This window comes from Carassius carassius, chromosome 1 (genome assembly GCF_963082965.1).
Source record: "Carassius carassius chromosome 1, fCarCar2.1, whole genome shotgun sequence".
NCBI classification, from domain to species: Eukaryota; Metazoa; Chordata; class Actinopteri; order Cypriniformes; family Cyprinidae; genus Carassius; species Carassius carassius.
Window position 1 is genome coordinate 10,329,586 of NC_081755.1, and position 12,695 is coordinate 10,342,280.

A 12,695-nucleotide genomic window follows, 5' to 3' on the forward strand; every position below is an offset into this window, starting at 1 on the left:
CTAGCACTCCTCTGCACCCCCTTTTACGGAGACCAAAACTTCTCAGCCCAAGGCGCTACTTCATCACTAGCAAAGGCACCGCTGGGATTCGAACCCAGGATCTCCTGTTTACTAGACAGGCGCTTTAACCAACTAAGCCACGGCACCACCTTGCATGTATCTAGTAAGAAATTGAGATTTAGAGTTTTATAACTCTGGAGGGATGGACAGAGAGCATGTGTGTTTGTTGGCCAAGCGCCATTAACAGAATGCCAAAAGTAACGACTCTGGTGGGACACGAACCCACAACCTTTGAATGGCCTCATTTGGCAGTCTAGAAGTCCAATGCGCTATCCATTGCGCCACAGAGACATGTGTGGAGCTTTTTTTTCCTGGCTCTCTACCGCCTGATTGCGCAAAGCAAAAAAAACACAACCCAAGGTGGTGTTTGATTACCAGCAAAGACAGTGCTGGGATTTGAATTCAGGGACCCACTTTATATTAAGTGGCCTCAACACTATGTACTTAAATTTTAATTATTAATTTGGTACAAATCCCTTATTGTGTACATGCATGTTTTTACATTGTACTTATATTTGAAAAATATCTGCACGTAATTACATCTGTAATTAATTTCTGTAATTACATGTATAATTACATGGTTGACCCATCCCTCACACCTTAACACACCCTTATACTTACCCATACCACCAAATCTGTCCCTAACCTTACCTGTTTCCCACCTCAATAGCAGCAAAACCTATTAACAATACAATATGAACACAATAAGTACATGTATTCATTTTTTGATGTAAGTACATAGTAGTTAAGGCCACTTAATATAAAGTGGGACCGAATTCAGTATGTCCTATTTACGACACAAGCTTAAACCAACTAAGCCACGGCGCCAACCTGCACACACTCTCCCAGGGAGCGGCACTTAGAGGATAAAAGCATCCAGATAAGAGGCTAACAGCCAGGCTCTGCACAGCCTAAAATGGTTTTTTTGACAACTGATTTGGGAGGCCAGCTAGCCTCTGGGTTTGTTGGCCAAGTGCCATTAGTTAACCTTTGAATGGCCTCATCTGGCTGTCTAGAAGTCCAGTTTGCTATCTATTGTGCCACAGAGCCTATCATCAACTGTTGACCTGTTCAAAAGAGCGTTAGCATTATCAGGATGTGGTTTGGAAATGGAATCGCCTGCTGCCTTTCCTATCCCTGTTTGCAGTCCGATTTCAGAAAAGCAAATGCTTGAGGCACACAAGGGATGCTAAAGGCACCGCTGGGATTTGAACCCAGTATCTCCTGTTTACGAGACAGACGCTTTGACCAACTAAGCCACAGCGCCAAGCAGAGCACTAGGAGGGTGAGTAGGTTGATCAAAACATCCAGCGGTGAGGACAAAGGTCCACGGGCTGGTCAGCTTATGAGATTTTTCACAACTTTCTGTTGCCCGAGGGCATAAGCTTGCAATTTAATGATAAACAAAAGGCCAGAAGTCACCAATCTGTTTTGCCTCAAACGGCCTCAAATCGCAGACTAATAGTCCAATTCGCTACACTCTGCGCCACATGCAGTAGCTCCTTCCAGGCTTGCAGCAGTCCTAAACCAAGGATCACGTGTTTGCAAGGCAAGCTCTTTGACCAGCTGAGCCATGCTGCATTGCTGAGATGACTCTGGGCAGCATCTGAGGGGTGGTTCGCAAATTAAATTGCATGCTGCTCTAGCACTCCTCTGCACCCCCTTTTACGGAGACCAAAAACTCTCAGCCCAAGGCACTACTTCATCACCAGCAAAGGCACCGCTGGGATTCGAACCCAGGATCTCCTGTTTACTAGACAGGCGCTTTAACCAACTAAGCCACGGCACCAACTTGCTTGTATCTAGTAAGAAAGTGAGATTTAGATTTTTATAACTCTGGAGGGGTGGCCAGAGAGCATGTGTGTTTGTTGGCCAAGCGCCATTAACAGAATGCCAAAAGTAACGACTCTGGTGGGACACGAACCCACAACCTTTGAATGGCCTCATTTGGCAGTCTAGAAGTCCAATGCGCTATCCATTGCGCCACAGAGACATGTGTGGAGCTTTTTTTTCCTGGCTCTGTACCGCCTGATTGCGCAAAGCAAAAAAAACACAACCCAAGGTGGTGTTTGATTACCAGCAAAGACAGTGCTGGGATTTGAATTCAGGGACCCACTTTATATTAAGTGGCCTCAACTACTATGTACTTAAATTTTAATTATTAATTTGGTACAAATCCCTTATTGTGTACATGCATGTTTTTACATTGTACTTATATTTGAAAAATATCTGCACGTAATTACATCTGTAATTAATTTCTGTAATTACATGTATAATTACATGGTTGACCCATCCCTCACACCTTAACACACCCTTATACTTACCCATACCACCAAATCTGTCCCTAACCTTACCTGTTTCCCACCTCAATAGCAGCAAAACCTATTAACAATACAATATGAACACAATAAGTACATGTATTCATTTTTTGATGTAAGTACATAGTAGTTAAGGCCACTTAATATAAAGTGGGACCGAATTCAGTATGTCCTATTTACGACACAAGCTTAAACCAACTAAGCCACGGCGCCAACCTGCACACACTCTCCCAGGGAGCGGCACTTAGAGGATAAAAGCATCCAGATAAGAGGCTAACGGCCAGGCTCTGCACAGCCTAAAATGGTTTTTTTGACAACTGATTCGGGAGGCCAGCTAACCTCTGAGTTTGTTGGCCAAGTGCCATTAGTTAACATTTGAATGGCCTCATCTGGCAGTCTAGAAGTCCAGTTTGCTATCTATTGTGCCACAGAGCCTATCAGCAACTGTTGACCTGTTCAAAAGAGCGTTAGCATTATCAGGATGTGGTTTGGAAATGGAATCGCCTGCTGCCTTTGCTATCCCTTTTTGCAGTCCGATTTCAGAAAAGCACATGCTTGAGGCACACAAGGGATGCTAAAGGCACCGCTGGGATTTGAACCCAAGATCTCCTGTTTACGAGACAGACGCTTTAACCAACTAAGCCACAGCGCCAAGAAGAGCACTAGGAGGGTGAGAAAGTTGATCAAAACATCCAGCGGTGAGGACAAAGGTCCACGGGCTGGTCAGCTTATTAGATTTTCACAACTTTCTGTTGCCTGAGGGCATAAGCTTGCAATTTAATGATAAACAAAAGGCCAGTAGTCACCAATCTGTTTTGACTCAAACCCACAAACTTCAAATGGCCTCAAATCGCAGACTAATAGTCCAATGCGCTACACTCTGCGCCACATGCAGTAGCTCCTTCCAGGCTTGCAGCAGTCCTAAACCAAGGAGCACGTGTTTGCAAGGCAAGCTCTTTGACAAGCTGAGCCATGCTGCATTGCTGAGATGACTCTGGGCAGCATCTGAGGGGTGGTTCGCAAATTAAATTGCATGCTGCTCTAGCACTCCTCTGCACCCCCTTTTACGGAGACCAAAACCTCTCAGCCCAAGGCGCTACTTCATCACCAGCAAAGGCACCGCTGGGATTCGAACCCAGGATCTCCTGTTTACTAGACAGGCGCTTTAACCAACTAAGCCACGGCACCAACATGCTTGTATCTAGTAAGAAAGTGAGATTTAGAATTTTATAACTCTGGAGGGGTGGACAGAGAGCATGTGTGTTTGTTGGCCAAGCGCCATTAACAGAATGCCAAAAGTAACGACTCTGGTGGGACACGAACCCACAACCTTTGAATGGCCTCATTTGGCAGTCTAGAAGTCCAATGCGCTATCCATTGCGCCAAAGAGACATGTGTGGAGCTTTTTTTTCCTGGCTCTGTACCGCCTGATTGCGCAAAGCAAAAAAAACACAACCCAAGGTGGTGTTTGATTACCAGCAAAGACAGTGCTGGGATTTGAATTCAGGGACCCACTTTATATTAAGTTGCCTCAACTACTATGTACTTAAATTTTAATTATTAATTTGGTACAAATCCCTTATTGTGTACATGCATGTTTTTACATTGTACTTATATTTGAAAAATATCTGCACGTAATTACATCTGTAATTAATTTCTGTAATTACATGTATAATTACATGGTTGACCCATCCCTCACACCTTAACACACCCTTATACTTACCCATACCACCAAATCTGTCCCTAACCTTACCTGTTTCCCACCTCAATAGCAGCAAAACCTATTAACAATACAATATGAACACAATAAGTACATGTATTCATTTTTTGATGTAAGTACATAGTAGTTAAGGCCACTTAATATAAAGTGGGACCGAATTCAGTATGTCCTATTTACGACACAAGCTTAAACCAACTAAGCCACGGCGCCAACCTGCACACACTCTCCCAGGGAGCGGCACTTAGAGGATAAAAGCATCCAGATAAGAGGCTAACGGCCAGGCTCTGCACAGCCTAAAATGATTTTTTTGACAACTGATTCGGGAGGCCAGCTAACCTCTGAGTTTGTTGGCCAAGTGCCATTAGTTAACATTTGAATGGCCTCATCTGGCAGTCTAGAAGTCCAGTTTGCTATCTATTGTGCCACAGAGCCTATCAGCAACTGTTGACCTGTTCAAAAGAGCGTTAGCATTATCAGGATGTGGTTTGGAAATGGAATCGCCTGCTGCCTTTGCTATCCCTTTTTGCAGTCCGATTTCAGAAAAGCACATGCTTGAGGCACACAAGGGATGCTAAAGGCACCGCTGGGATTTGAACCCAGGATCTCCTGTTTACGAGACAGACGCTTTAACCAACTAAGCCACAGCGCCAAGAAGAGCACTAGGAGAGTGAGAAAGTTGATCAAAACATCCAGCGGTGAGGACAAAGGTCCACGGGCTGGTCAGCTTATTAGATTTTCACAACTTTCTGTTGCCTGAGGGCATAAGCTTGCAATTTAATGATAAACAAAAGGCCAGAAGTCACCAATCTGTTTTGACTCAAATCCACAAACTTCAAATGGCCTCAAATCGCAGACTAATAGTCCAATGCGCTACACTCTGCGCCACATGCAGTAGCTCCTTCCAGGCTTGCAGCAGTCCTAAACCAAGGAGCACGTGTTTGCAAGGCAAGCTCTTTGACCAGCTGAGATGACTCTGGGCAGCATCTGAGGGGTGGTTCGCAAATTAAATTGCATGCTGCTCTAGCACTCCTCTGCACCCCCTTTTACGGAGACCAAAACCTCTCAGCCCAAGGCGCTACTTCATCAACAGCAAAGGCACCACTGGGATTCGAACCCAGGATCTCCTGTTTACTAGACAGGCGCTTTAACCAACTAAGCCACGGCACCAACTTGCATGTATCTAGTAAGAAATTGAGATTTAGAATTTTATAACTCTGGAGGGGTGGACAGAGAGCATGTGTGTTTGTTGGCCAAGCGCCATTAACAGAATGCCAAAAGTAATGACTCTGGTGGGACTTGAACCCACAACCTTTGAATGTCCTCATTTGGCAGTCTAGAAGTCCAATGCGCTATCCATTGCGCCACAGAGACATGTGTGGAGTTTTTTTTCCTGGCTCTGTACCACCTGATTGTGCAAAGCAAAAAAACACAACCCAAGGTGGTGTTTGATTACCAGCAAAGACAGTGCTGGGATTTGAATTCAGGGACCCACTTTATATTAAGTGGCCTTAACTACTATGTACTTAAATTTTAATTATTAATTTGGTACGAATCCCTTATTGTGTACATGCATGTTTTTACATTGTACTTATATTTGAAAAATATCTGCACGTAATTACATCTGTAATTAATTTCTGTAATTACATGTATAATTACATGGTTGACCCATCCCTCACACCTTAACACACCCTCATACTTACCCATACCACCAAATCTGTCCCTAACCTTACCTGTTTCCCACCTCAATAGCAGCAAAACCTAATAACAATACAATATGAACACAATAAGTACATGTATTCATTTTTTGATGTAAGTACATAGTAGTTAAGGCCGCTTAATATAAAGTGGGACCGAATTCAGTATGTCCTATTTACGACACAAGCTTAAACCAACTAAGCCACGGCGCCAACCTGCACACACTCTCCCAGGGAGCGGCACTTAGAGGATAAAAGCATCCAGATAAGAGGCTAACGGCCAGGCTCTGCACAGCCTAAAATGGTTTTTTTGACAACTGATTCGGGAGGCCAGCTAGCCTCTGGGTTTGTTGGCCAAGTGCCATTAGTTAACCTTTGAATGGCCTCATCTGGCAGTCTAGAAGTCCAGTTTGCTATCTATTGTGCCACAGAGCCTATCAGCAACTGTTGACCTGTTCAAAAGAGCGTTAGCATTATCAGGATGTGGTTTGGAAATGGAATCGCCTGCTGCCTTTGCTATCCCTTTTTGCAGTCCGATTTCAGAAAAGCACATGCTTGAGGCACACAAGGGATGCTAAAGGCACCGCTGGGATTTGAACCCAGGATCTCCTGTTTACGAGACAGACGCTTTAACCAACTAAGCCACAGCGCCAAGGAGAGCACTAGGAGGGTGAATAAGTTGATCAAAACATCCAGCGGTGAGGACAAAGGTCCACGGGCTGGTCAGCTTATTAGATTTTTCACAACTTTCTGTTGCCCGAGGGCATAAGCTTGCAATTTAATGATAAACAAAAGGCCAGAAGTCACCAATCTGTTTTGACTCAAACCCACAAACTTCAAATGGCCTCAAATCGCAGACTAATAGTCCAATGCGCTACATGCAGTAGCTCCTTCCAGGCTTGCAGCAGTCCTAAACCAAGGAGCACGTGTTTGCAAGGCAAGCTCTTTGACCAGCTGAGCCATGCTGCATTGCTGAGATGACTCTGGGCAGCATCTGAGGGGTGGTTCGCAAATTAAATTGCATGCTGCTCTAGCACTCCTCTGCACCCCCTTTTACGGAGACCAAAAACTCTCAGCCCATGGCGCTACTTCATCACCAGCAAAGGCACAACTGGGATTCGAACCCAGGATCTCCTGTATACTAGACAGGCGCTTTAACCAACTTACCCACGGCACCAACTTGCATGTATCTAGTAAGAAAGTGAGATTTAGAGTTTTATAACTCTGGAGGGGTGGCCAGAGAGCATGTGTGTTTGTTGGCCAAGCGCCATTAACAGAATGCTAAAAGTAACAACTCTGGTGGGACTCGAACCCACAACCTTTGAATGGCCTCATTTGGCAGTCTAGAAGTCCAATGCGCTATCCATTGCTCCACAGAGACATGTGTGGAGCTTTTTTTTCCTGACTCTGTACCGCCTGATTGCGCAAAGCAAAAAAACACAACCCAAGGTGGTGTTTGATTACCAGCAAAGACAGTGCTGGGATTTGAATTCAGGGACCCACTTTATATTAAGTGGCCTTAACTACTATGTACTTAAATTTTTTTCTTGGGTATCATCGGTGAAGAAATGGGGGCAAAGGGAACTCGATGGCATGGTGAGAAACGAAAAGGTTTTTTAGCATGTTTCTGAGAGGATGGCTGTCGAGGGTTACCAGCGGACGTCCGAGCAGTGCCGCATTAAATGCAAGAAACTGCGGAGTGACTATCGTAAGGTGAAAGACCACAACAGCCGGAGTGGTGTTCACAGAAAAAAATTGGAAGTGGCTAGAAATGATGGACGCCATCTACGGGCACAGACCGGCGAGTTTGGGACGAGAAGGAGGCATCGATACGGCTACCTCATTGCTGGAGTCGATGATGGAGCCTCCCGGTAAGTTTGTAATTGTGAAATATAACGTTAGTATACATCGATCACGGGAAAGCTTACGTTCAATGCACAACTTTTGTGCAAGTCTGTTGTTTGTCTGTCAGCCAGCCAGTTGGTATCAACCGATCATTTGCAAGCTAGCAAAACGCTAACGTTAGTTTATTAGCCTGTGGTGGACGGAGTACATGTCCAGTAACGTTACTTGTAGCCTACAGATACCCTAATAAAATACAACTGTTTTATTACTAAACATATTCTACTAAATATATATTAAAGAGAGATGGGTCCAATGATATAGCTTAAGGAAAGAGTAAGAACTCCGTCTGAAAATTATTATGAAATATCAGAGCAAGGTGAAAATGTCCACATTCAATAGGCTTAAACAGTACAGTAATGTTGTGGGGTAAAAAGTACAATATTATGCTTTGGAATGTAGTGCAATAAAAGTTACTCTTATAAAATTATAGATACTTGAAAAAAAAATACTTGTACATTATACAAAGTAAAAATGCTTTGTTTGGCTACCCACTCAGTCCTACTACGTTGTATGTTCTGTATTTATCTCAACCGCATTGTTGCCGTTTGTGTTATTAACGTGACTTTTGTAAATTTTCAGTTGAGCATCCTAGCTGTCAGGAGGAAATGGAGGCACTTGATGAGATTTCCACCCTTGAAAGCTCAAGTTCGCCTGCCAGGACATCAACCCCGACACCACCACCAGAATCTGCTCCATCAACTTCGAGTGAACCTCGGCGTATTACAATCGGTAAGACATGAACACCAGAGTGAAAAGAAATGTATAATACTGTAATAATATATACTAGAGGTGTAACAATATATCGTGCCATAATATATTTCGCAATACAAAAGCGCAACAATACGTATTGTGGATGTTGACAATATGTATCATGGATAGTTCTCCCAAAATAAAAATTACTGTGTGAGAAAAAATTCATGTTTTCAGAGTGTCAGTACTACATTAAATTACTATATAATGTTGCTTATGATGTATACTAATGCAATGGGGGAATATTTGTGGGTCCTCATAATGGCAAATGTCTTATTACCAGAACGTTACGAATATTCGTCTAAAATAATTCAGTATTTTCAGCTTCAGAATCATGAATATTTTTATTCTGGTGTCACCATTGTCCTTGGGTTACAAGCACCAAGTCCAAGCCTATCCATTTAAACCCACAATGTAATATCCAAGTTTTCATTTTAATCGACAATAATTTTTTTTTTTTTACCTTTTATCATATGTCGTGGAGTATCGCAATATTGTATCATGAGTTCATTATCGTCATATGTTAATATATACATGTCCAATTTAGACATTGTATTGTAGTACTGTAGATATCTCCCCATAATATTGGTTGGCTCAAATCACAAGGATCAAAATGCTTCGCTAAACAAACCAACATTCCTGTCTCTTTTGCATTCCAGGCAAGAGGAAAAGGGGGCAACAGGATGTTCATGCGGCCCTGGTTGAGATGCAGGCAGCTGATGAGAAGCAGCAGGAGTGGTTGGAGAGGATGGAGGAACGCCGTGACCGGCGCTTCGAACTTATGCTGGAGGATGCACGTGAGGCAAGGCGGCATGAGGCTGAACTAACTCGCCAACACATGGAGCAGTCTGCAAGCTTCAATCAGGCCTTCCTCGGCACGCTCAGTCAGCTGGTGCAGGCGTTGAGTAGTCGCCCCAACCCTGTGCCATGATCCAGCCACTTGTGCTCTTTTGCACACAGCACTTTAGACTTGTTTACTTTTTTGGACTTGTTTAATTTTTTTGGACTTATTTAGTTTTTTGTTTGCACTCGTTTACTTTGTTTGCACTTTTAATTTTTGTTTGCACTTGTTTACAAAACCTTTTTTCTGTCGCACAGCTCATTTTTTTGTCAATAGCATTTGTTTGACTTTTTAAATTAAAGTACTTTTTCATTACCTCATGTGTCCTGTGTTCAATGGCCATCTCACACAATTCCTCCCTTACCCATTCTATAAATTGAGGTCGTTTTATTAATGTTCCTGTCATCTGGTGTCAATGACATCTATTGTTTGCTACCTTGGCCATAATGGCCATTTGGGAGATTATGCTTGCCTTAAATACAAATTATATTAGTTAGCAATGTGTTACTTTACATTTATTGCAAACAAAATCTGAATTTATTTATTTTTACAGTCATATGTATTGCAGAGTAATAAGTCCTTTACCCCAAATATTATAAATTAATATTATAAATATTATAAATTGTTCCCTTATAATTACACGTGTACTTATAAAGTATGTACAATAATTACAGAAAGGTACGCTGTAAATTCGGTGTACTTACGCAGTACTTTCCGGGCTGTAATCATGAATTACTGCATAAATTATTTGTAATTTTCCATGTTTTTTAGCATAATAGGCCATAAGCTACATACCATGTAATATTAAAATAATTAGCCCTTAGTTGGGTAGCTTGGTTATGAAATACTGCATTTTATTTGTATTTTTCATGGTTGTTACTCCTTTATTCACCAAATATTATAAATTGTTCCCCTATAATTACATGTACACACTCTATAATTACCAAAAGGTATGCTGTAAATTATGTGTACTTGCGCAGTATTATCTTAAGCGTTACCAGATTGGCCATTTGATATAGTTACCCAAAATGAATTATACCTCATGTTTAAACACCATCTACATAAGAGGCAGCGGCAAAAATATTTCACAAAATATGAAGAGGCAGGGTAAAAGTAAAAAGGATTTATTCATGTCCATAAAATCAAAACTTAGCGTTTACACAGGTGTGCCTTTGCTATCTGTACAACAGATTTAACTGTTCAAATAACGCATCAGACCCTCGCGTACATCCCTGCCCTCCTCCTCTGCACCCTGTGCCAGTGGCACCACAGGCTCTGCAGCAACAGGTGTATCCCATTCGTGCTGGTAATCCTCTCCATGCCTTTCACAAAGATTGTGCAGAGCACAACAAGTCAACACCATGGACTTCACCAGTTCGATGTCGCTGTCATTCCTCTTCATAAGGCACCGCCACCTTCCTTTGAGTCTCCCAAAAGCATTTTCTACCACCACCCGAGCCCTGCACACTTTTTTGTTGTAGGTCAGTTGTTCTGCTGTCAGCCGGCCATTGTCAGGGATTGGTTTTAGGAGCCAATTCTGCAAAGGGTAGGCAGAGTCTCCTAGCACATAAAAGCCAGCATTCGCCCTACTGATGTTCCTGGTGCAAGCTGGGTAGAGGCTTCCACGCTCAACCAACTCCCACAATGTAGATAGTCTCAGAACCCGAGCATCATGCAAACTTCCAGCCATTCCTGCATATGCACTCCAAAATAGTCCTTTTCCGTCAACTACTCCTTGCAGGATGATGGAATGCCAGCCTTTTCTATTAAAGTAATCGCAGTGGTACTCCTTTGGGGCTATTATGGGTATGTGTGACCCATCAATGGCACCAGCACACTGTGGAAGCCCCCACCGGTTCTCAAAGTAGGCTGCCATCTCTTTGAACTTCTGCTGGTCAGGGAAACATATCTGTTCTGGAACTAACAACATGCTAGCGGCCTTGCAGAATTCCTGGACGCACCGACACACTGTTGTTCTGCTGACACCAAAAAGATGGCCAATACTTCTGTAGTCGCTGTTGGTTGCAAGCTTCCATAGTGCCGTGGCAACTCTTTTCTTAAGGGGAACACACTCTCTGTAGTTTGTGTCCTGCTTTTCCATTGCTGGATGCACCATGGCACAAAGGAATATAAATGTTTCTTCAGACATCCTGAAGTTGTTCAACCACTGTGTGTGTGTGAATCCTGGAACGATCACATCCCACCAGTCTTTTTAGCGGCTGAAAGTCCAAACGGTTGGTCTGCGGCGCTGATTTTGCACCAGATTGAGTATCTAGAAAACAAACAAACAAAAAAGTTAAGATTAATACAATGTCGCAGCGATGGTGGGTCATTTAATTAAAAGTGCAACTATCATACGCCGAATGAAAAAATACATAAAGTATTATATAAAGTATTATAAACATTGTAAGAGTTACCCTTGGACACGATAGAATATATAAATTTGTTAAAATATCTAATATACTGCACCAGAGAGGGAACTTTGGTGTCATTAAAGCACAAAGAAAAAATAGCTTACAGATATAACTATTTTCTCAAAATTATACTTCTAATCTATCATTAACCACAACTAGTATTGCACTTGTAATAATATAGGCATCAACAGATTCATTTAAAAGTTTAATGATCTTAAAAAGTAACCTTCATAGTGCTTAATGAATAGACTGTAGTTTACAGTTGGCACAGTTAAAATCTGGTTTCACAGGCAGGGCTTATTGTACTTATTTATTCAGTGTAGGGTTATTTAATCTATAACAATATTGCTTAGTTAGCACATAAGACGAAATACATTAATACATGACATAAAAAAGTTAGCTTAGCTCAAGCTTACCCGCCTGCGCCGTCGTGTTTGTCTTGCCTTGTCTTTACTCGCGCGGTTGTCTGTCTCGTCCCAGCTCCTTAAAATTTCCCAAATTCCCCTGTATTTTTCCGCTGTGTTTTTCCTTGCAGCATGTAGCCTTTGCTCAAACAAATATTGTCTCTTCCTTGAGATAAACAGCCACACACCGAGAAGCAAGAATAGCTGCTGTATGTCCTCCATTGTTGTTTGCGGTGAACTTTCCTCTTCCCGCGCGATCGAATGACGTCAAGCTACTTTCCGTCATACACCACGCCTATCAAGTGACGTTATCACTACTTTCTGGAATACACCACGCCTATCAAGTAAGGGTACTGTTGGCGGTGGAAACGCTAGCCAAATCATGGTTAACAGACCCGACCCGTACCGACCCGTACCGTACCGTACCGTACCACTCGGTGAAAACGCGCCATTAGAGGATAAAAGCATCCAGATAAGAGGCTAACGGCCAGGCTCTGCACAGCCTAAAATTGTTTTTTTGACAACTGATTCGGGAGGCCAGCTAGCCTCTGGGTTTGTTGGCCAAGTGCCATTAGTTAACTTTTGAATG

General features: G+C 42.6%; 11 non-coding genes across 11 annotated transcripts; all 11 read right to left on the reverse strand.

The window, feature by feature from the left end:
* Positions 1–73: 73 nt before the first annotated feature.
* On the reverse strand, positions 74–147 carry trnat-agu (transfer RNA threonine (anticodon AGU)). Its single transcript has one exon. It is a non-coding gene; the product is annotated as a tRNA-Thr (tRNA).
* A 114-nt stretch (positions 148–261) lies between these two features.
* trnar-ucu (transfer RNA arginine (anticodon UCU)) lies at positions 262–351 on the reverse strand. Its single transcript is given in 2 exon segments — positions 262–297; positions 315–351. It is a non-coding gene; the product is annotated as a tRNA-Arg (tRNA).
* A 902-nt stretch (positions 352–1,253) lies between these two features.
* Positions 1,254–1,327, reverse strand: trnat-cgu (transfer RNA threonine (anticodon CGU)). Its single transcript has one exon. It is a non-coding gene; the product is annotated as a tRNA-Thr (tRNA).
* Positions 1,328–1,775: 448 nt separating this feature from the next.
* Positions 1,776–1,849, reverse strand: trnat-agu (transfer RNA threonine (anticodon AGU)). The gene has a single exon. It is a non-coding gene; the product is annotated as a tRNA-Thr (tRNA).
* A 114-nt stretch (positions 1,850–1,963) lies between these two features.
* trnar-ucu (transfer RNA arginine (anticodon UCU)) lies at positions 1,964–2,053 on the reverse strand. The gene is given in 2 exon segments: positions 1,964–1,999; positions 2,017–2,053. It is a non-coding gene; the product is annotated as a tRNA-Arg (tRNA).
* A 903-nt stretch (positions 2,054–2,956) lies between these two features.
* trnat-cgu (transfer RNA threonine (anticodon CGU)) lies at positions 2,957–3,030 on the reverse strand. Its single transcript has one exon. It is a non-coding gene; the product is annotated as a tRNA-Thr (tRNA).
* Positions 3,031–3,492: 462 nt separating this feature from the next.
* trnat-agu (transfer RNA threonine (anticodon AGU)) lies at positions 3,493–3,566 on the reverse strand. Its single transcript has one exon. It is a non-coding gene; the product is annotated as a tRNA-Thr (tRNA).
* A 1,107-nt stretch (positions 3,567–4,673) lies between these two features.
* On the reverse strand, positions 4,674–4,747 carry trnat-cgu (transfer RNA threonine (anticodon CGU)). The gene has a single exon. It is a non-coding gene; the product is annotated as a tRNA-Thr (tRNA).
* A 444-nt stretch (positions 4,748–5,191) lies between these two features.
* Positions 5,192–5,265, reverse strand: trnat-agu (transfer RNA threonine (anticodon AGU)). Its single transcript has one exon. It is a non-coding gene; the product is annotated as a tRNA-Thr (tRNA).
* Positions 5,266–5,379: 114 nt separating this feature from the next.
* On the reverse strand, positions 5,380–5,469 carry trnar-ucu (transfer RNA arginine (anticodon UCU)). Its single transcript is given in 2 exon segments — positions 5,380–5,415; positions 5,433–5,469. It is a non-coding gene; the product is annotated as a tRNA-Arg (tRNA).
* A 901-nt stretch (positions 5,470–6,370) lies between these two features.
* trnat-cgu (transfer RNA threonine (anticodon CGU)) lies at positions 6,371–6,444 on the reverse strand. The gene has a single exon. It is a non-coding gene; the product is annotated as a tRNA-Thr (tRNA).
* Positions 6,445–12,695: the final 6,251 nt, after the last annotated feature.